At 58.5% G+C, this 20291-nt stretch overlaps 9 non-coding genes across 9 annotated transcripts; all 9 read left to right on the plus strand.

Moving 5' to 3' along the window:
* Positions 1-1872: 1872 nt before the first annotated feature.
* On the plus strand, positions 1873-1964 carry LOC138382162 (small nucleolar RNA SNORD116). Its single transcript, XR_011233317.1, has one exon. It is a non-coding gene; the product is annotated as a small nucleolar RNA SNORD116 (small nucleolar RNA).
* A 1946-nt stretch (positions 1965-3910) lies between these two features.
* On the plus strand, positions 3911-4002 carry LOC138382144 (small nucleolar RNA SNORD116). The gene has a single exon (XR_011233300.1). It is a non-coding gene; the product is annotated as a small nucleolar RNA SNORD116 (small nucleolar RNA).
* A 2304-nt stretch (positions 4003-6306) lies between these two features.
* Positions 6307-6398, plus strand: LOC138382163 (small nucleolar RNA SNORD116). The gene has a single exon (XR_011233318.1). It is a non-coding gene; the product is annotated as a small nucleolar RNA SNORD116 (small nucleolar RNA).
* Positions 6399-8354: 1956 nt separating this feature from the next.
* LOC138382146 (small nucleolar RNA SNORD116) lies at positions 8355-8446 on the plus strand. Its single transcript, XR_011233301.1, has one exon. It is a non-coding gene; the product is annotated as a small nucleolar RNA SNORD116 (small nucleolar RNA).
* A 2304-nt stretch (positions 8447-10750) lies between these two features.
* Positions 10751-10842, plus strand: LOC138382164 (small nucleolar RNA SNORD116). The gene has a single exon (XR_011233319.1). It is a non-coding gene; the product is annotated as a small nucleolar RNA SNORD116 (small nucleolar RNA).
* A 1946-nt stretch (positions 10843-12788) lies between these two features.
* On the plus strand, positions 12789-12880 carry LOC138382147 (small nucleolar RNA SNORD116). Its single transcript, XR_011233302.1, has one exon. It is a non-coding gene; the product is annotated as a small nucleolar RNA SNORD116 (small nucleolar RNA).
* A 2304-nt stretch (positions 12881-15184) lies between these two features.
* Positions 15185-15276, plus strand: LOC138382165 (small nucleolar RNA SNORD116). The gene has a single exon (XR_011233320.1). It is a non-coding gene; the product is annotated as a small nucleolar RNA SNORD116 (small nucleolar RNA).
* Positions 15277-17222: 1946 nt separating this feature from the next.
* LOC138382148 (small nucleolar RNA SNORD116) lies at positions 17223-17314 on the plus strand. The gene has a single exon (XR_011233303.1). It is a non-coding gene; the product is annotated as a small nucleolar RNA SNORD116 (small nucleolar RNA).
* A 2304-nt stretch (positions 17315-19618) lies between these two features.
* On the plus strand, positions 19619-19710 carry LOC138382166 (small nucleolar RNA SNORD116). Its single transcript, XR_011233321.1, has one exon. It is a non-coding gene; the product is annotated as a small nucleolar RNA SNORD116 (small nucleolar RNA).
* Positions 19711-20291: the final 581 nt, after the last annotated feature.

Below are 20291 nucleotides of genomic sequence, written 5' to 3' on the forward strand. Positions count from 1 at the left end.
AGGGAGAGCACACTGGTTTTCTTTCCGCTGAGGTGCCTGGGGTGAGTGTCTGCAGATTGCTCTTATGGGCGTGGGGATCATCAGGTTTCCAGGCCTGGGCGTGTCTCCCTGCAGAATGAAAAGGAAGAGATCTGTGGGTGCGTCGACGTGCCCCCCCTCCCCCACCCATGGAAATTGTTGAGTAACCTTTGTGAATCCCCTGGAGGGTTTGTTTGGCTTTGGTGGGACGTGCCATGGTGGCCTCCGGTTGCAGGGAGGGCATTGGGACGCTGTGTCCCCCTGCTTGTTCATTTTAGCCGATGGCTGTGCTTTCCTGGCAGGCTGTGATCCAGGACTGGGATGGGACAGTTGACTCCAGGGGTCATTTCAGCAGATTTCTGGCACACACGTACCCTGAAGTTAGGGTGGTGTGTTTTGCAGGCCGGGGCCCATGGTCCCTGATCCCGTTAGCCATTGAGGGTAAGTGGTTCTCGGGAGCGGCTGATGTCCCCAGGCTCGCCATCCTGCCTCTTTCAACTTGGAAGCAGGTGGGGTGTTTAGGAGGATGGCAGCACACAAACCCTTCTGTGTGACAGCCTTGGGGAACTGTGGCCCGAGCAGGTGTCTCTCCTTAAATCGCCCAGTGTGCCCTTGTTGTCCTCGTGGTTTTTACGTTCTTCCTTGGGTTCTTTCTGGTGAAATTGTGCAGCGGGGCAACACCCACGTGGGGCAGTCGTTGGGTTGTGTCCCGGCAGGATTGGAGGGCAAGTCCGGCGGAGATGGGCGGTCTTCTCGGAATCCGGGCATTAGACACAGGCAACCCTCTGTGTTTGTGTCTCCCTTCGGGGTCCCTGAGGTGAGGAAAGCATCCCACGGGGAAGCTGACAGGGGCAGGTAGACAGACGCGTGATCCTCCTGTCCTCTCTTCCCAAAACAGAGGCTCAGAGGGAACCCTGTGGTGACAAGGCTTTGTGGCGCAAGAGCACGAGTGTCCCTGCTCTGCAGAAAGGGTTTCCCCGGGAGACTGTCCCCACTGAAAAGTGTCTGAGACTTTGCTAGACTCCCTCTGGTGAGAGAAGGGCGTGCTTGTAAGGGGTGAGGTGAGGAACAGGAGGCGTTGGGTGTCGTGTTCGGGCGTGGCAGTTGGGCGTTTGTGGCTTCTCGTACCGTATGCAGCAGGCGCCGCAGTAGATGGCGGCACGCGGGCATCACGGTGGGGCAGCTGGCTCTGGGGCAGGTGCTGGTCCCAGGGGACAGTCCCCAGGCCAGCGTGCCGGTGGCATATGTAGAGCAATGCGACCATGCGGTACAGGGAATGGTTGTGTGGACTCCCGGCCCAGGCCGCGGCCGTTGGGCCAGGAGTCTCGGTCTTGTCCCAAAGCCAGTGGAGGTCAGAGGCTTCCTGGTCAGCTGCAGAGTCAGCCAGGGCCTTTTGGAACGGCATTGCGGGCACCGAAGCAAGGGAGTTGGGAGCATTCTTCGCAGCGGCGGTGCCCGGTAGTGGGATGATTCCCCATATGCTATTACATGCCTCATACCTGTGTGAGGGTCATGCTTAGGATTATGATTCTCTGAAGCGGTGAAGCTGAGGAAGCCTAGACACACGCCAGAGATAGCTGAGTAGCGGAGGCAAATGCCATTTCCCTTGGGATCTGGCTACCCGGGCCCCTTGTGAAGAACGCCCGTGTTTCTTCTGCACCGGGCAGGTGGCGCTGTCATGGAAACAACCCCAGTGGCCGCGTGGGACGTGGTTGCTGTTTTGAGATCCCCGGAAAGACCGCGGAGCCCGTGGACACGTGTGTCGTGGGAAACTGCACTACCCGACACGAAGGTAAGCATCTCTGTCCGCAAACACACTGACTTTCCTAAGTTGCAGGGCCACAGGATGTGCGTGGATCGATGATGACTCCCAAATACGCATTCCTTGGAAAGCTGAACACAATGAGTGAAAACTCTACACCGTCGTCCTCATCGAACTGAGGTCCAGCAGGCTGCTCCGACAGGGAATAGAGAGAGAGGGATGACCTGCTGCCGTTTGTCCACGTGTGTGGCACCGGGGGGTCCGTCCGAGTTTAGAATGTGGTCTTCATTGCGGGCGGGGTATCCTCAGAGCAGTTGGCGGTTCCGAGGCGAGCGGACGGCTTGTGGGAATGACCGTGGCCAGCCGGGGTGGAGTTGCACACCGCCAGTCAGCTCTGGCACGTGAGTGTGCAGCTGGCATGGTTAGATGTAGCCAGTAGCCTGCCTGTAAGCATAAAGGGAGTTCCTCGAGGTGATGCCGTTTAATCGCCCCATCCCCCAGTGGAAGACGTGTCCTTGTGTTCGGGAAGAGAGCGCCAGCTTAGGCCGAGGATCTCGGAGTGTGTGCAGGGGTTGGGCGGCATCCTCGCCAGGCAGCGTTGGGGGATGGTGGGGCCTCCGGTTTCTGCTTCTGTGAGGAGCCCTGAGAAGGTCTGCGTGTTGAGCCCATACATCCAGAGGGGTCAAAGTGGTTCCGGGGCCAGCGATGGCTCCCAGCAGATGGAAGGGGTAGAGTGCCACGGAGGAAATCTGTGACCCCTTCGTGGGGAGTGTGTGAGTTTTGTGAGTCTGCTTTGGGCGTGGAATGGTGTCCACGGAGTGGCAAATGCCACACCGGCCCCAGAATGGTGGGAGTGGGATGCCGTGCCGTGTGTCTTGTGAGGGCAGGTGTGCAGATGGCGTTGGTCTCTTGAAGGTGTCCCCTCCAGAGCCTGACTGGGTATTTTTTGTGTGTGTGTGGGTGTGTGTCCTGTCCATGTGGCACCCGGGGCTCGTGTTGGCCCGGAATTCCTTTCAGGCAAAGTTGTGTATAGGGCAGGCAGGGGTTCCTTGCTCCCCTTTCCCGTCGTTAGTGAAAGGGAAGATTTCCCTTGGGCGTTCCGGGTGAGCGTTTTGCCTGCACACTCCACAGTCCCCTCAGCGCACCTGGGGTTGGGGAGAGCATGCCGAGCCTGACGTCCACGTGACAGGTGCGTGCAGGTGGAGAGCCGCTCAGGCCCTCCGAGGCAATACGTCCTTTTTTCCAGTTGTTAGGTCATTTTCCCGTCTTTGCTGCTGTGCTACTTCCTCTGAATCAGTGGCCGCGTTTTGTCGGATGGAGGTGGCGCCCACAGGCCGTGGAGGGATCTTTCTTGATCCGGAGGCCGTTTAGAGAGGCAACGTCCTGAAGGTGTTCGATGCTGTGGGCCTCCGCATGTTAGTGGCCCAGTAGTATCGTGCCCGTCTGGCTTTCCTGTGGGTTCTGGAGTTTGCCCTGGGAGGCAGGCTCCGAGGTTGATGTAGACTCGTGATGCGACGTTTCTCCTAAGGCTAGGACTTTGAAGGGCAGCGCGGTCCCAAAGGCCTCACGGCCCGGAGGAAACTGCTCTTTGCCCAGAAAGGAAGAGCTTCCCTCTGAAACGGTCCCCCTGGAACTATGCCAGTGTTGTTTGTCTTGTGTGAGGGCCAAGCGAGGGCCCTTGACTAACGGGTGTGAGTCGGTAGGGAGCTGGGTGTGGAATTCGTCCTTCGGGAAAACCTTGGAGATGGGCACGTAGGAACATCCTTCGTATGTGACAGGGAGCTACAGGCCCAGGCGCTGCCGGGCATGCGTCCACACAAAAGGGGAAGCCCAGGCAACTCAGCTGCGGGGCATGGGTCAGGAACGTGAATCACATTGACCTTTGGCCCTGTGTCCCTGTCTGCTGTTCTAAAGTGGACCCGTGTTCCTTCTGTACTTCCCCAGATTGTGTTTCCATGGAACGAACGGCAGCGGTCTCTAGGGAAGAGCTCCGTACAGTGGCGTCCCTAGACACGTGAAGAGCTCCCGGACCTGTGAGGCACGGGGTCCCTCGAGTGCTGTCGACCAGGTGAGCAACTGTGTCCCGCAGCACGCAGATATCCCTAAAGCGCAGGGGCGGAAACTGTGCATGGATCGATGATGACTTCCACATATGCATTCCTTGGAAAGCTGAACAAAATGAGTGAAAACTCTATACCGTCATCGTCATCGAACTGAGGTCCAGCACGTTGCTGCCACATGGAATGGTGAGAGAGGGACGGCTTCCGTTTGTTCCTGGGGCTGACACCGCTGGGTTAGTCTGGGCTTGGGACCTGGTCCTGGTTGAGCAAAGAGGATTTCCTGGGCAGTTAGTTTGCAGTTGTCAGGCGAGAGGATGGCTCTGTGGATTGACTGCAGTTGGCCAGGGCAGGACGGCACACCTCGGACTGTCAGGGCTCCACGAGTGTTAGTCTTAGCCTGCCTGTGAGGCCCAAGCTCGGTCCTTGAGGTCGTGCCACCTAGGACCCTCGTCCCCCCGCTGAAGAGAAGTTCTTCTGGTTGGGAATAGTGCAGGACGCCACGCCTTGCCCCATGCCTGGGTCATTTTTCTCGTTGGCCGAGGTGATTGAGTCCCTGGGGTGATTGGGCAGAATGAGGGGCCAGCAGTCAGGAGCAGGGAGAGCACACTGGTTTTCTTTCCGCTGAGGTGCCTGGGGTGAGTGTCTGCAGATTGCTCTTATGGGCGTGGGGATCATCAGGTTTCCAGGCCTGGGCGTGTCTCCCTGCAGAATGAAAAGGAAGAGATCTGTGGGTGCGTCGACGTGCCCCCCCTCCCCCACCCATGGAAATTGTTGAGTAACCTTTGTGAATCCCCTGGAGGGTTTGTTTGGCTTTGGTGGGACGTGCCATGGTGGCCTCCGGTTGCAGGGAGGGCATTGGGACGCTGTGTCCCCCTGCTTGTTCATTTTAGCCGATGGCTGTGCTTTCCTGGCAGGCTGTGATCCAGGACTGGGATGGGACAGTTGACTCCAGGGGTCATTTCAGCAGATTTCTGGCACACACGTACCCTGAAGTTAGGGTGGTGTGTTTTGCAGGCCGGGGCCCATGGTCCCTGATCCCGTTAGCCATTGAGGGTAAGTGGTTCTCGGGAGCGGCTGATGTCCCCAGGCTCGCCATCCTGCCTCTTTCAACTTGGAAGCAGGTGGGGTGTTTAGGAGGATGGCAGCACACAAACCCTTCTGTGTGACAGCCTTGGGGAACTGTGGCCCGAGCAGGTGTCTCTGCTTAAATCGCCCAGTGTGCCCTTGTTGTCCTCGTGGTTTTTACGTTCTTCCTTGGGTTCTTTCTGGTGAAATTGTGCAGCGGGGCAACACCCACGTGGGGCAGTCGTTGGGTTGTGTCCCGGCAGGATTGGAGGGCAAGTCCGGCGGAGATGGGCGGTCTTCTCGGAATCCGGGCATTAGACACAGGCAACCCTCTGTGTTTGTGTCTCCCTTCGGGGTCCCTGAGGTGAGGAAAGCATCCCACGGGGAAGCTGACAGGGGCAGGTAGACAGACGCGTGATCCTCCTGTCCTCTCTTCCCAAAACAGAGGCTCAGAGGGAACCCTGTGGTGACAAGGCTTTGTGGCGCAAGAGCACGAGTGTCCCTGCTCTGCAGAAAGGGTTTCCCCGGGAGACTGTCCCCACTGAAAAGTGTCTGAGACTTTGCTAGACTCCCTCTGGTGAGAGAAGGGCGTGCTTGTAAGGGGTGAGGTGAGGAACAGGAGGCGTTGGGTGTCGTGTTCGGGCGTGGCAGTTGGGCGTTTGTGGCTTCTCGTACCGTATGCAGCAGGCGCCGCAGTAGATGGCGGCACGCGGGCATCACGGTGGGGCAGCTGGCTCTGGGGCAGGTGCTGGTCCCAGGGGACAGTCCCCAGGCCAGCGTGCCGGTGGCATATGTAGAGCAATGCGACCATGCGGTACAGGGAATGGTTGTGTGGACTCCCGGCCCAGGCCGCGGCCGTTGGGCCAGGAGTCTCGGTCTTGTCCCAAAGCCAGTGGAGGTCAGAGGCTTCCTGGTCAGCTGCAGAGTCAGCCAGGGCCTTTTGGAACGGCATTGCGGGCACCGAAGCAAGGGAGTTGGGGGCATTCTTCGCAGCGGCGGTGCCCGGTAGTGGGATGATTCCCCATATGCTATTACATGCCTCATACCTGTGTGAGGGTCATGCTTAGGATTATGATTCTCTGAAGCGGTGAAGCCGAGGAAGCCTAGACACACGCCAGAGATAGCTGAGTAGCGGAGGCAAATGCCATTTCCCTTGGGATCTGGCTACCCGGGCCCCTTGTGAAGAACGCCCGTGTTTCTTCTGCACCGGGCAGGTGGCGCTGTCATGGAAACAACCCCAGTGGCCGCGTGGGACGTGGTTGCTGTTTTGAGATCCCCGGAAAGACCACGGAGCCCGTGGACACGTGTGTCGTGGGAAACTGCACTACCCGACACGAAGGTAAGCATCTCTGTCCGCAAACACACTGACTTTCCTAAGTTGCAGGGCCACAGGATGTGCGTGGATCGATGATGACTCCCAAATACGCATTCCTTGGAAAGCTGAACACAATGAGTGAAAACTCTACACCGTCGTCCTCATCGAACTGAGGTCCAGCAGGCTGCTCCGACAGGGAATAGAGAGAGAGGGATGACCTGCTGCCGTTTGTCCACGTGTGTGGCACCGGGGGGTCCGTCCGAGTTTAGAATGTGGTCTTCATTGCGGGCAGGGTATCCTCAGAGCAGTTGGCGGTTCCGAGGCGAGCGGACGGCTTGTGGGAATGACCGTGGCCAGCCGGGGTGGAGTTGCACACCGCCAGTCAGCTCTGGCACGTGAGTGTGCAGCTGGCATGGTTAGATGTAGCCAGTAGCCTGCCTGTAAGCATAAAGGGAGTTCCTCGAGGCGATGCCGTTTAATCGCCCCATCCCCCAGTGGAAGACGTGTCCTTGTGTTCGGGAAGAGAGCGCCAGCTTAGGCCGAGGATCTCGGAGTGTGTGCAGGGGTTGGGCGGCATCCTCGCCAGGCAGCGTTGGGGGATGGTGGGGCCTCCGGTTTCTGCTTCTGTGAGGAGCCCTGAGAAGGTCTGCGTGTTGAGCCCATACATCCAGAGGGGTCAAAGTGGTTCCGGGGCCAGCGATGGCTCCCAGCAGATGGAAGGGGTAGAGTGCCACGGGGGAAATCTGTGACCCCTTCGTGGGGAGTGTGTGAGTTTTGTGAGTCTGCTTTGGGCGTGGAATGGTGTCCACGGAGTGGCAAATGCCACACCGGCCCCAGAATGGTGGGAGTGGGATGCCGTGCCGTGTGTCTTGTGAGGGCAGGTGTGCAGATGGCGTTGGTCTCTTGAAGGTGTCCCCTCCAGAGCCTGACTGGGTATTTTTTGTGTGTGTGTGGGTGTGTGTCCTGTCCATGTGGCACCCGGGGCTCGTGTTGGCCCGGAATTCCTTTCAGGCAAAGTTGTGTATAGGGCAGGCAGGGGTTCCTTGCTCCCCTTTCCCGTCGTTAGTGAAAGGGAAGATTTCCCTTGGGCGTTCCGGGTGAGCGTTTTGCCTGCACACTCCACAGTCCCCTCAGCGCACCTGGGGTTGGGGAGAGCATGCCGAGCCTGACGTCCACGTGACAGGTGCGTGCAGGTGGAGAGCCGCTCAGGCCCTCCGAGGCAATACGTCCTTTTTTCCAGTTGTTAGGTCATTTTCCCGTCTTTGCTGCTGTGCTACTTCCTCTGAATCAGTGGCCGCGTTTTGTCGGATGGAGGTGGCGCCCACAGGCCGTGGAGGGATCTTTCTTGATCCGGAGGCCGTTTAGAGAGGCAACGTCCTGAAGGTGTTCGATGCTGTGGGCCTCCGCATGTTAGTGGCCCAGTAGTATCGTGCCCGTCTGGCTTTCCTGTGGGTTCTGGAGTTTGCCCTGGGAGGCAGGCTCCGAGGTTGATGTAGACTCGTGATGCGACGTTTCTCCTAAGGCTAGGACTTTGAAGGGCAGCGCGGTCCCAAAGGCCTCACGGCCCGGAGGAAACTGCTCTTTGCCCAGAAAGGAAGAGCTTCCCTCTGAAACGGTCCCCCTGGAACTATGCCAGTGTTGTTTGTCTTGTGTGAGGGCCAAGCGAGGGCCCTTGACTAACGGGTGTGAGTCGGTAGGGAGCTGGGTGTGGAATTCGTCCTTCGGGAAAACCTTGGAGATGGGCACGTAGGAACATCCTTCGTATGTGACAGGGAGCTACAGGCCCAGGCGCTGCCGGGCATGCGTCCACACAAAAGGGGAAGCCCAGGCAACTCAGCTGCGGGGCATGGGTCAGGAACGTGAATCACATTGACCTTTGGCCCTGTGTCCCTGTCTGCTGTTCTAAAGTGGACCCGTGTTCCTTCTGTACTTCCCCAGATTGTGTTTCCATGGAACGAACGGCAGCGGTCTCTAGGGAAGAGCTCCGTACAGTGGTGTACAGTGGCGTCCCTAGACACGTGAAGAGCTCCCGGACCTGTGAGGCACGGGGTCCCTCGAGTGCTGTCGACCAGGTGAGCAACTGTGTCCCGCAGCACGCAGATATCCCTAAAGCGCAGGGGCGGAAACTGTGCATGGATCGATGATGACTTCCACATATGCATTCCTTGGAAAGCTGAACAAAATGAGTGAAAACTCTATACCGTCATCGTCATCGAACTGAGGTCCAGCACGTTGCTGCCACATGGAATGGTGAGAGAGGGACGGCTTCCGTTTGTTCCTGGGGCTGACACCGCTGGGTTAGTCTGGGCTTGCGACCTGGTCCTGGTTGAGCAAAGAGGATTTCCTGGGCAGTTAGTTTGCAGTTGTCAGGCGAGAGGATGGCTCTGTGGATTGACTGCAGTTGGCCAGGGCAGGACGGCACGCCTCGGACTGTCAGGGCTCCACGAGTGTTAGTCTTAGCCTGCCTGTGAGGCCCAAGCTCGGTCCTTGAGGTCGTGCCACCTAGGACCCTCGTGCCCCCGCTGAAGAGAAGTTCTTCTGGTTGGGAATAGTGCAGGACGCCACGCCTTGCCCCATGCCTGGGTCATTTTTCTCGTTGGCCGAGGTGATTGAGTCCCTGGGGTGATTGGGCAGAATGAGGGGCCAGCAGTCAGGAGCAGGGAGAGCACACTGGTTTTCTTTCCGCTGAGGTGCCTGGGGTGAGTGTCTGCAGATTGCTCTTATGGGCGTGGGGATCATCAGGTTTCCAGGCCTGGGCGTGTCTCCCTGCAGAATGAAAAGGAAGAGATCTGTGGGTGCGTCGACGTGCCCCCCCTCCCCCACCCATGGAAATTGTTGAGTAACCTTTGTGAATCCCCTGGAGGGTTTGTTTGGCTTTGGTGGGACGTGCCATGGTGGCCTCCGGTTGCAGGGAGGGCATTGGGACGCTGTGTCCCCCTGCTTGTTCATTTTAGCCGATGGCTGTGCTTTCCTGGCAGGCTGTGATCCAGGACTGGGATGGGACAGTTGACTCCAGGGGTCATTTCAGCAGATTTCTGGCACACACGTACCCTGAAGTTAGGGTGGTGTGTTTTGCAGGCCGGGGCCCATGGTCCCTGATCCCGTTAGCCATTGAGGGTAAGTGGTTCTCGGGAGCGGCTGATGTCCCCAGGCTCGCCATCCTGCCTCTTTCAACTTGGAAGCAGGTGGGGTGTTTAGGAGGATGGCAGCACACAAACCCTTCTGTGTGACTGCCTTGGGGAACTGTGGCCCGAGCAGGTGTCTCTGCTTAAATCGCCCAGTGTGCCCTTGTTGTCCTCGTGGTTTTTACGTTCTTCCTTGGGTTCTTTCTGGTGAAATTGTGCAGCGGGGCAACACCCACGTGGGGCAGTCGTTGGGTTGTGTCCCGGCAGGATTGGAGGGCAAGTCCGGCGGAGATGGGCGGTCTTCTCGGAATCCGGGCATTAGACACAGGCAACCCTCTGTGTTTGTGTCTCCCTTCGGGGTCCCTGAGGTGAGGAAAGCATCCCACGGGGAAGCTGACAGGGGCAGGTAGACAGACGCGTGATCCTCCTGTCCTCTCTTCCCAAAACAGAGGCTCAGAGGGAACCCTGTGGTGACAAGGCTTTGTGGCGCAAGAGCACGAGTGTCCCTGCTCTGCAGAAAGGGTTTCCCCGGGAGACTGTCCCCACTGAAAAGTGTCTGAGACTTTGCTAGACTCCCTCTGGTGAGAGAAGGGCGTGCTTGTAAGGGGTGAGGTGAGGAACAGGAGGCGTTGGGTGTCGTGTTCGGGGGTGGCAGTTGGGCGTTTGTGGCTTCTCGTACCGTATGCAGCAGGCGCCGCAGTAGATGGCGGCACGCGGGCATCACGGTGGGGCAGCTGGCTCTGGGGCAGGTGCTGGTCCCAGGGGACAGTCCCCAGGCCAGCGTGCCGGTGGCATATGTAGAGCAATGCGACCATGCGGTACAGGGAATGGTTGTGTGGACTCCCGGCCCAGGCCGCGGCCGTTGGGCCAGGAGTCTCGGTCTTGTCCCAAAGCCAGTGGAGGTCAGAGGCTTCCTGGTCAGCTGCAGAGTCAGCCAGGGCCTTTTGGAACGGCATTGCGGGCACCGAAGCAAGGGAGTTGGGAGCATTCTTCGCAGCGGCGGTGCCCGGTAGTGGGATGATTCCCCATATGCTATTACATGCCTCATACCTGTGTGAGGGTCATGCTTAGGATTATGATTCTCTGAAGCGGTGAAGCCGAGGAAGCCTAGACACACGCCAGAGATAGCTGAGTAGCGGAGGCAAATGCCATTTCCCTTGGGATCTGGCTACCCGGGCCCCTTGTGAAGAACGCCCGTGTTTCTTCTGCACCGGGCAGGTGGCGCTGTCATGGAAACAACCCCAGTGGCCGCGTGGGACGTGGTTGCTGTTTTGAGATCCCCGGAAAGACCGCGGAGCCCGTGGACACGTGTGTCGTGGGAAACTGCACTACCCGACACGAAGGTAAGCATCTCTGTCCGCAAACACACTGACTTTCCTAAGTTGCAGGGCCACAGGATGTGCGTGGATCGATGATGACTCCCAAATACGCATTCCTTGGAAAGCTGAACACAATGAGTGAAAACTCTACACCGTCGTCCTCATCGAACTGAGGTCCAGCAGGCTGCTCCGACAGGGAATAGAGAGAGAGGGATGACCTGCTGCCGTTTGTCCACGTGTGTGGCACCGGGGGGTCCGTCCGAGTTTAGAATGTGGTCTTCATTGCGGGCGGGGTATCCTCAGAGCAGTTGGCGGTTCCGAGGCGAGCGGACGGCTTGTGGGAATGACCGTGGCCAGCCGGGGTGGAGTTGCACACCGCCAGTCAGCTCTGGCACGTGAGTGTGCAGCTGGCATGGTTAGATGTAGCCAGTAGCCTGCCTGTAAGCATAAAGGGAGTTCCTCGAGGCGATGCCGTTTAATCGCCCCATCCCCCAGTGGAAGACGTGTCCTTGTGTTCGGGAAGAGAGCGCCAGCTTAGGCCGAGGATCTCGGAGTGTGTGCAGGGGTTGGGCGGCATCCTCGCCAGGCAGCGTTGGGGGATGGTGGGGCCTCCGGTTTCTGCTTCTGTGAGGAGCCCTGAGAAGGTCTGCGTGTTGAGCCCATACATCCAGAGGGGTCAAAGTGGTTCCGGGGCCAGCGATGGCTCCCAGCAGATGGAAGGGGTAGAGTGCCACGGGGGAAATCTGTGACCCCTTCGTGGGGAGTGTGTGAGTTTTGTGAGTCTGCTTTGGGCGTGGAATGGTGTCCACGGAGTGGCAAATGCCACACCGGCCCCAGAATGGTGGGAGTGGGATGCCGTGCCGTGTGTCTTGTGAGGGCAGGTGTGCAGATGGCGTTGGTCTCTTGAAGGTGTCCCCTCCAGAGCCTGACTGGGTATTTTTTGTGTGTGTGTGGGTGTGTGTCCTGTCCATGTGGCACCCGGGGCTCGTGTTGGCCCGGAATTCCTTTCAGGCAAAGTTGTGTATAGGGCAGGCAGGGGTTCCTTGCTCCCCTTTCCCGTCGTTAGTGAAAGGGAAGATTTCCCTTGGGCGTTCCGGGTGAGCGTTTTGCCTGCACACTCCACAGTCCCCTCAGCGCAGCTGGGGTTGGGGAGAGCATGCCGAGCCTGACGTCCACGTGACAGGTGCGTGCAGGTGGAGAGCCGCTCAGGCCCTCCGAGGCAATACGTCCTTTTTTCCAGTTGTTAGGTCATTTTCCCGTCTTTGCTGCTGTGCTACTTCCTCTGAATCAGTGGCCGCGTTTTGTCGGATGGAGGTGGCGCCCACAGGCCGTGGAGGGATCTTTCTTGATCCGGAGGCCGTTTAGAGAGGCAACGTCCTGAAGGTGTTCGATGCTGTGGGCCTCCGCATGTTAGTGGCCCAGTAGTATCGTGCCCGTCTGGCTTTCCTGTGGGTTCTGGAGTTTGCCCTGGGAGGCAGGCTCCGAGGTTGATGTAGACTCGTGATGCGACGTTTCTCCTAAGGCTAGGACTTTGAAGGGCAGCGCGGTCCCAAAGGCCTCACGGCCCGGAGGAAACTGCTCTTTGCCCAGAAAGGAAGAGCTTCCCTCTGAAACGGTCCCCCTGGAACTATGCCAGTGTTGTTTGTCTTGTGTGAGGGCCAAGCGAGGGCCCTTGACTAACGGGTGTGAGTCGGTAGGGAGCTGGGTGTGGAATTCGTCCTTCGGGAAAACCTTGGAGATGGGCACGTAGGAACATCCTTCGTATGTGACAGGGAGCTACAGGCCCAGGCGCTGCCGGGCATGCGTCCACACAAAAGGGGAAGCCCAGGCAACTCAGCTGCGGGGCATGGGTCAGGAACGTGAATCACATTGACCTTTGGCCCTGTGTCCCTGTCTGCTGTTCTAAAGTGGACCCGTGTTCCTTCTGTACTTCCCCAGATTGTGTTTCCATGGAACGAACGGCAGCGGTCTCTAGGGAAGAGCTCCGTACAGTGGCGTCCCTAGACACGTGAAGAGCTCCCGGACCTGTGAGGCACGGGGTCCCTCGAGTGCTGTCGACCAGGTGAGCAACTGTGTCCCGCAGCACGCAGATATCCCTAAAGCGCAGGGGCGGAAACTGTGCATGGATCGATGATGACTTCCACATATGCATTCCTTGGAAAGCTGAACAAAATGAGTGAAAACTCTATACCGTCATCGTCATCGAACTGAGGTCCAGCACGTTGCTGCCACATGGAATGGTGAGAGAGGGACGGCTTCCGTTTGTTCCTGGGGCTGACACCGCTGGGTTAGTCTGGGCTTGGGACCTGGTCCTGGTTGAGCAAAGAGGATTTCCTGGGCAGTTAGTTTGCAGTTGTCAGGCGAGAGGATGGCTCTGTGGATTGACTGCAGTTGGCCAGGGCAGGACGGCACGCCTCGGACTGTCAGGGCTCCACGAGTGTTAGTCTTAGCCTGCCTGTGAGGCCCAAGCTCGGTCCTTGAGGTCGTGCCACCTAGGACCCTCGTCCCCCCGCTGAAGAGAAGTTCTTCTGGTTGGGAATAGTGCAGGACGCCACGCCTTGCCCCATGCCTGGGTCATTTTTCTCGTTGGCCGAGGTGATTGAGTCCCTGGGGTGATTGGGCAGAATGAGGGGCCAGCAGTCAGGAGCAGGGAGAGCACACTGGTTTTCTTTCCGCTGAGGTGCCTGGGGTGAGTGTCTGCAGATTGCTCTTATGGGCGTGGGGATCATCAGGTTTCCAGGCCTGGGCGTGTCTCCCTGCAGAATGAAAAGGAAGAGATCTGTGGGTGCGTCGACGTGCCCCCCCTCCCCCACCCATGGAAATTGTTGAGTAACCTTTGTGAATCCCCTGGAGGGTTTGTTTGGCTTTGGTGGGACGTGCCATGGTGGCCTCCGGTTGCAGGGAGGGCATTGGGACGCTGTGTCCCCCTGCTTGTTCATTTTAGCCGATGGCTGTGCTTTCCTGGCAGGCTGTGATCCAGGACTGGGATGGGACAGTTGACTCCAGGGGTCATTTCAGCAGATTTCTGGCACACACGTACCCTGAAGTTAGGGTGGTGTGTTTTGCAGGCCGGGGCCCATGGTCCCTGATCCCGTTAGCCATTGAGGGTAAGTGGTTCTCGGGAGCGGCTGATGTCCCCAGGCTCGCCATCCTGCCTCTTTCAACTTGGAAGCAGGTGGGGTGTTTAGGAGGATGGCAGCACACAAACCCTTCTGTGTGACAGCCTTGGGGAACTGTGGCCCGAGCAGGTGTCTCTCCTTAAATCGCCCAGTGTGCCCTTGTTGTCCTCGTGGTTTTTACGTTCTTCCTTGGGTTCTTTCTGGTGAAATTGTGCAGCGGGGCAACACCCACGTGGGGCAGTCGTTGGGTTGTGTCCCGGCAGGATTGGAGGGCAAGTCCGGCGGAGATGGGCGGTCTTCTCGGAATCCGGGCATTAGACACAGGCAACCCTCTGTGTTTGTGTCTCCCTTCGGGGTCCCTGAGGTGAGGAAAGCATCCCACGGGGAAGCTGACAGGGGCAGGTAGACAGACGCGTGATCCTCCTGTCCTCTCTTCCCAAAACAGAGGCTCAGAGGGAACCCTGTGGTGACAAGGCTTTGTGGCGCAAGAGCACGAGTGTCCCTGCTCTGCAGAAAGGGTTTCCCCGGGAGACTGTCCCCACTGAAAAGTGTCTGAGACTTTGCTAGACTCCCTCTGGTGAGAGAAGGGCGTGCTTGTAAGGGGTGAGGTGAGGAACAGGAGGCGTTGGGTGTCGTGTTCGGGCGTGGCAGTTGGGCGTTTGTGGCTTCTCGTACCGTATGCAGCAGGCGCCGCAGTAGATGGCGGCACGCGGGCATCACGGTGGGGCAGCTGGCTCTGGGGCAGGTGCTGGTCCCAGGGGACAGTCCCCAGGCCAGCGTGCCGGTGGCATATGTAGAGCAATGCGACCATGCGGTACAGGGAATGGTTGTGTGGACTCCCGGCCCAGGCCGCGGCCGTTGGGCCAGGAGTCTCGGTCTTGTCCCAAAGCCAGTGGAGGTCAGAGGCTTCCTGGTCAGCTGCAGAGTCAGCCAGGGCCTTTTGGAACGGCATTGCGGGCACCGAAGCAAGGGAGTTGGGAGCATTCTTCGCAGCGGCGGTGCCCGGTAGTGGGATGATTCCCCATATGCTATTACATGCCTCATACCTGTGTGAGGGTCATGCTTAGGATTATGATTCTCTGAAGCGGTGAAGCTGAGGAAGCCTAGACACACGCCAGAGATAGCTGAGTAGCGGAGGCAAATGCCATTTCCCTTGGGATCTGGCTACCCGGGCCCCTTGTGAAGAACGCCCGTGTTTCTTCTGCACCGGGCAGGTGGCGCTGTCATGGAAACAACCCCAGTGGCCGCGTGGGACGTGGTTGCTGTTTTGAGATCCCCGGAAAGACCGCGGAGCCCGTGGACACGTGTGTCGTGGGAAACTGCACTACCCGACACGAAGGTAAGCATCTCTGTCCGCAAACACACTGACTTTCCTAAGTTGCAGGGCCACAGGATGTGCGTGGATCGATGATGACTCCCAAATACGCATTCCTTGGAAAGCTGAACACAATGAGTGAAAACTCTACACCGTCGTCCTCATCGAACTGAGGTCCAGCAGGCTGCTCCGACAGGGAATAGAGAGAGAGGGATGACCTGCTGCCGTTTGTCCACGTGTGTGGCACCGGGGGGTCCGTCCGAGTTTAGAATGTGGTCTTCATTGCGGGCGGGGTATCCTCAGAGCAGTTGGCGGTTCCGAGGCGAGCGGACGGCTTGTGGGAATGACCGTGGCCAGCCGGGGTGGAGTTGCACACCGCCAGTCAGCTCTGGCACGTGAGTGTGCAGCTGGCATGGTTAGATGTAGCCAGTAGCCTGCCTGTAAGCATAAAGGGAGTTCCTCGAGGTGATGCCGTTTAATCGCCCCATCCCCCAGTGGAAGACGTGTCCTTGTGTTCGGGAAGAGAGCGCCAGCTTAGGCCGAGGATCTCGGAGTGTGTGCAGGGGTTGGGCGGCATCCTCGCCAGGCAGCGTTGGGGGATGGTGGGGCCTCCGGTTTCTGCTTCTGTGAGGAGCCCTGAGAAGGTCTGCGTGTTGAGCCCATACATCCAGAGGGGTCAAAGTGGTTCCGGGGCCAGCGATGGCTCCCAGCAGATGGAAGGGGTAGAGTGCCACGGGGGAAATCTGTGACCCCTTCGTGGGGAGTGTGTGAGTTTTGTGAGTCTGCTTTGGGCGTGGAATGGTGTCCACGGAGTGGCAAATGCCACACCGGCCCCAGAATGGTGGGAGTGGGATGCCGTGCCGTGTGTCTTGTGAGGGCAGGTGTGCAGATGGCGTTGGTCTCTTGAAGGTGTCCCCTCCAGAGCCTGACTGGGTATTTTTTGTGTGTGTGTGGGTGTGTGTCCTGTCCATGTGGCACCCGGGGCTCGTGTTGGCCCGGAATTCCTTTCAGGCAAAGTTGTGTATAGGGCAGGCAGGGGTTCCTTGCTCCCCTTTCCCGTCGTTAGTGAAAGGGAAGATTTCCCTTGGGCGTTCCGGGTGAGCGTTTTGCCTGCACACTCCACAGTCCCCTCAGCGCACCTGGGGTTGGGGAGAGCATGCCGAGCCTGACGTCCACGTGACAGGTGCGTGCAGGTGGAGAGCCGCTCAGGCCCTCCGAGGCAATACGTCCTTTTTTCCAGTTGTTAGGTCATTTTCCCGTCTTTGCTGCTGTGCTACTTCCTCTGAATCAGTGGCCGCGTTTTGTCGGATGGAGGTGGCGCCCACAGGCCGTGGAGGGATCTTTCTTGATCCGGAGGCCGTTTAGAGAGGCAACGTCCTGAAGGTGTTCGATGCTGTGGGCCTCCGCATGTTAGTGGCCCAGTAGTATCGTGCCCGTCTGGCTTTCCTGTGGGTTCTGGAGTTTGCCCTGGGAGGCAGGCTCCGAGGTTGATGTAGACTCGTGATGCGACGTTTCTCCTAAGGCTAGGACTTTGAAGGGCAGCGCGGTCCCAAAGGCCTCACGGCCCGGAGGAAACTGCTCTTTGCCCAGAAAGGAAGAGCTTCCCTCTGAAACGGTCCCCCTGGAACTATGCCAGTGTTGTTTGTCTTGTGTGAGGGCCAAGCGAGGGCCCTTGACTAACGGGTGTGAGTCGGTAGGGAGCTGGGTGTGGAATTCGTCCTTCGGGAAAACCTTGGAGATGGGCACGTAGGAACATCCTTCGTATGTGACAGGGAGCTACAGGCCCAGGCGCTGCCGGGCATGCGTCCACACAAAAGGGGAAGCCCAGGCAACTCAGCTGCGGGGCATGGGTCAGGAACGTGAATCACATTGACCTTTGGCCCTGTGTCCCTGTCTGCTGTTCTAAAGTGGACCCGTGTTCCTTCTGTACTTCCCCAGATTGTGTTTCCATGGAACGAACGGCAGCGGTCTCTAGGGAAGAGCTCCGTACAGTGGCGTCCCTAGACACGTGAAGAGCTCCCGGACCTGTGAGGCACGGGGTCCCTCGAGTGCTGTCGACCAGGTGAGCAACTGTGTCCCGCAGCACGCAGATATCCCTAAAGCGCAGGGGCGGAAACTGTGCATGGATCGATGATGACTTCCACATATGCATTCCTTGGAAAGCTGAACAAAATGAGTGAAAACTCTATACCGTCATCGTCATCGAACTGAGGTCCAGCACGTTGCTGCCACATGGAATGGTGAGAGAGGGACGGCTTCCGTTTGTTCCTGGGGCTGACACCGCTGGGTTAGTCTGGGCTTGGGACCTGGTCCTGGTTGAGCAAAGAGGATTTCCTGGGCAGTTAGTTTGCAGTTGTCAGGCGAGAGGATGGCTCTGTGGATTGACTGCAGTTGGCCAGGGCAGGACGGCACACCTCGGACTGTCAGGGCTCCACGAGTGTTAGTCTTAGCCTGCCTGTGAGGCCCAAGCTCGGTCCTTGAGGTCGTGCCACCTAGGACCCTCGTCCCCCCGCTGAAGAGAAGTTCTTCTGGTTGGGAATAGTGCAGGACGCCACGCCTTGCCCCATGCCTGGGTCATTTTTCTCGTTGGCCGAGGTGATTGAGTCCCTGGGGTGATTGGGCAGAATGAGGGGCCAGCAGTCAGGAGCAGGGAGAGCACACTGGTTTTCTTTCCGCTGAGGTGCCTGGGGTGAGTGTCTGCAGATTGCTCTTATGGGCGTGGGGATCATCAGGTTTCCAGGCCTGGGCGTGTCTCCCTGCAGAATGAAAAGGAAGAGATCTGTGGGTGCGTCGACGTGCCCCCCCTCCCCCACCCATGGAAATTGTTGAGTAACCTTTGTGAATCCCCTGGAGGGTTTGTTTGGCTTTGGTGGGACGTGCCATGGTGGCCTCCGGTTGCAGGGAGGGCATTGGGACGCTGTGTCCCCCTGCTTGTTCATTTTAGCCGATGGCTGTGCTTTCCTGGCAGGCTGTGATCCAGGACTGGGATGGGACAGTTGACTCCAGGGGTCATTTCAGCAGATTTCTGGCACACACGTACCCTGAAGTTAGGGTGGTGTGTTTTGCAGGCCGGGGCCCATGGTCCCTGATCCCGTTAGCCATTGAGGGTAAGTGGTTCTCGGGAGCGGCTGATGTCCCCAGGCTCGCCATCCTGCCTCTTTCAACTTGGAAGCAGGTGGGGTGTTTAGGAGGATGGCAGCACACAAACCCTTCTGTGTGACAGCCTTGGGGAACTGTGGCCCGAGCAGGTGTCTCTGCTTAAATCGCCCAGTGTGCCCTTGTTGTCCTCGTGGTTTTTACGTTCTTCCTTGGGTTCTTTCTGGTGAAATTGTGCAGCGGGGCAACACCCACGTGGGGCAGTCGTTGGGTTGTGTCCCGGCAGGATTGGAGGGCAAGTCCGGCGGAGATGGGCGGTCTTCTCGGAATCCGGGCATTAGACACAGGCAACCCTCTGTGTTTGTGTCTCCCTTCGGGGTCCCTGAGGTGAGGAAAGCATCCCACGGGGAAGCTGACAGGGGCAGGTAGACAGACGCGTGATCCTCCTGTCCTCTCTTCCCAAAACAGAGGCTCAGAGGGAACCCTGTGGTGACAAGGCTTTGTGGCGCAAGAGCACGAGTGTCCCTGCTCTGCAGAAAGGGTTTCCCCGGGAGACTGTCCCCACTGAAAAGTGTCTGAGACTTTGCTAGACTCCCTCTGGTGAGAGAAGGGCGTGCTTGTAAGGGGTGAGGTGAGGAACAGGAGGCGTTGGGTGTCGTGTTCGGGCGTGGCAGTTGGGCGTTTGTGGCTTCTCGTACCGTATGCAGCAGGCGCCGCAGTAGATGGCGGCACGCGGGCATCACGGTGGGGCAGCTGGCTCTGGGGCAGGTGCTGGTCCCAGGGGACAGTCCCCAGGCCAGCGTGCCGGTGGCATATGTAGAGCAATGCGACCATGCGGTACAGGGAATGGTTGTGTGGACTCCCGGCCCAGGCCGCGGCCGTTGGGCCAGGAGTCTCGGTCTTGTCCCAAAGCCAGTGGAGGTCAGAGGCTTCCTGGTCAGCTGCAGAGTCAGCCAGGGCCTTTTGGAACGGCATTGCGGGCACCGAAGCAAGGGAGTTGGGGGCATTCTTCGCAGCGGCGGTGCCCGGTAGTGGGATGATTCCCCATATGCTATTACATGCCTCATACCTGTGTGAGGGTCATGCTTAGGATTATGATTCTCTGAAGCGGTGAAGCCGAGGAAGCCTAGACACACGCCAGAGATAGCTGAGTAGCGGAGGCAAATGCCATTTCCCTTGGGATCTGGCTACCCGGGCCCCTTGTGAAGAACGCCCGTGTTTCTTCTGCACCGGGCAGGTGGCGCTGTCATGGAAACAACCCCAGTGGCCGCGTGGGACGTGGTTGCTGTTTTGAGATCCCCGGAAAGACCACGGAGCCCGTGGACACGTGTGTCGTGGGAAACTGCACTACCCGACACGAAGGTAAGCATCTCTGTCCGCAAACACACTGACTTTCCTAAGTTGCAGGGCCACAGGATGTGCGTGGATCGATGATGACTCCCAAATACGCATTCCTTGGAAAGCTGAACACAATGAGTGAAAACTCTACACCGTCGTCCTCATCGAACTGAGGTCCAGCAGGCTGCTCCGACAGGGAATAGAGAGAGAGGGATGACCTGCTGCCGTTTGTCCACGTGTGTGGCACCGGGGGGTCCGTCCGAGTTTAGAATGTGGTCTTCATTGCGGGCAGGGTATCCTCAGAGCAGTTGGCGGTTCCGAGGCGAGCGGACGGCTTGTGGGAATGACCGTGGCCAGCCGGGGTGGAGTTGCACACCGCCAGTCAGCTCTGGCACGTGAGTGTGCAGCTGGCATGGTTAGATGTAGCCAGTAGCCTGCCTGTAAGCATAAAGGGAGTTCCTCGAGGCGATGCCGTTTAATCGCCCCATCCCCCAGTGGAAGACGTGTCCTTGTGTTCGGGAAGAGAGCGCCAGCTTAGGCCGAGGATCTCGGAGTGTGTGCAGGGGTTGGGCGGCATCCTCGCCAGGCAGCGTTGGGGGATGGTGGGGCCTCCGGTTTCTGCTTCTGTGAGGAGCCCTGAGAAGGTCTGCGTGTTGAGCCCATACATCCAGAGGGGTCAAAGTGGTTCCGGGGCCAGCGATGGCTCCCAGCAGATGGAAGGGGTAGAGTGCCACGGGGGAAATCTGTGACCCCTTCGTG

Source organism: Eulemur rufifrons, chromosome 3 (genome assembly GCF_041146395.1).
Source record: "Eulemur rufifrons isolate Redbay chromosome 3, OSU_ERuf_1, whole genome shotgun sequence".
Lineage (NCBI taxonomy): Eukaryota > Metazoa > Chordata > Mammalia > Primates > Lemuridae > Eulemur > Eulemur rufifrons.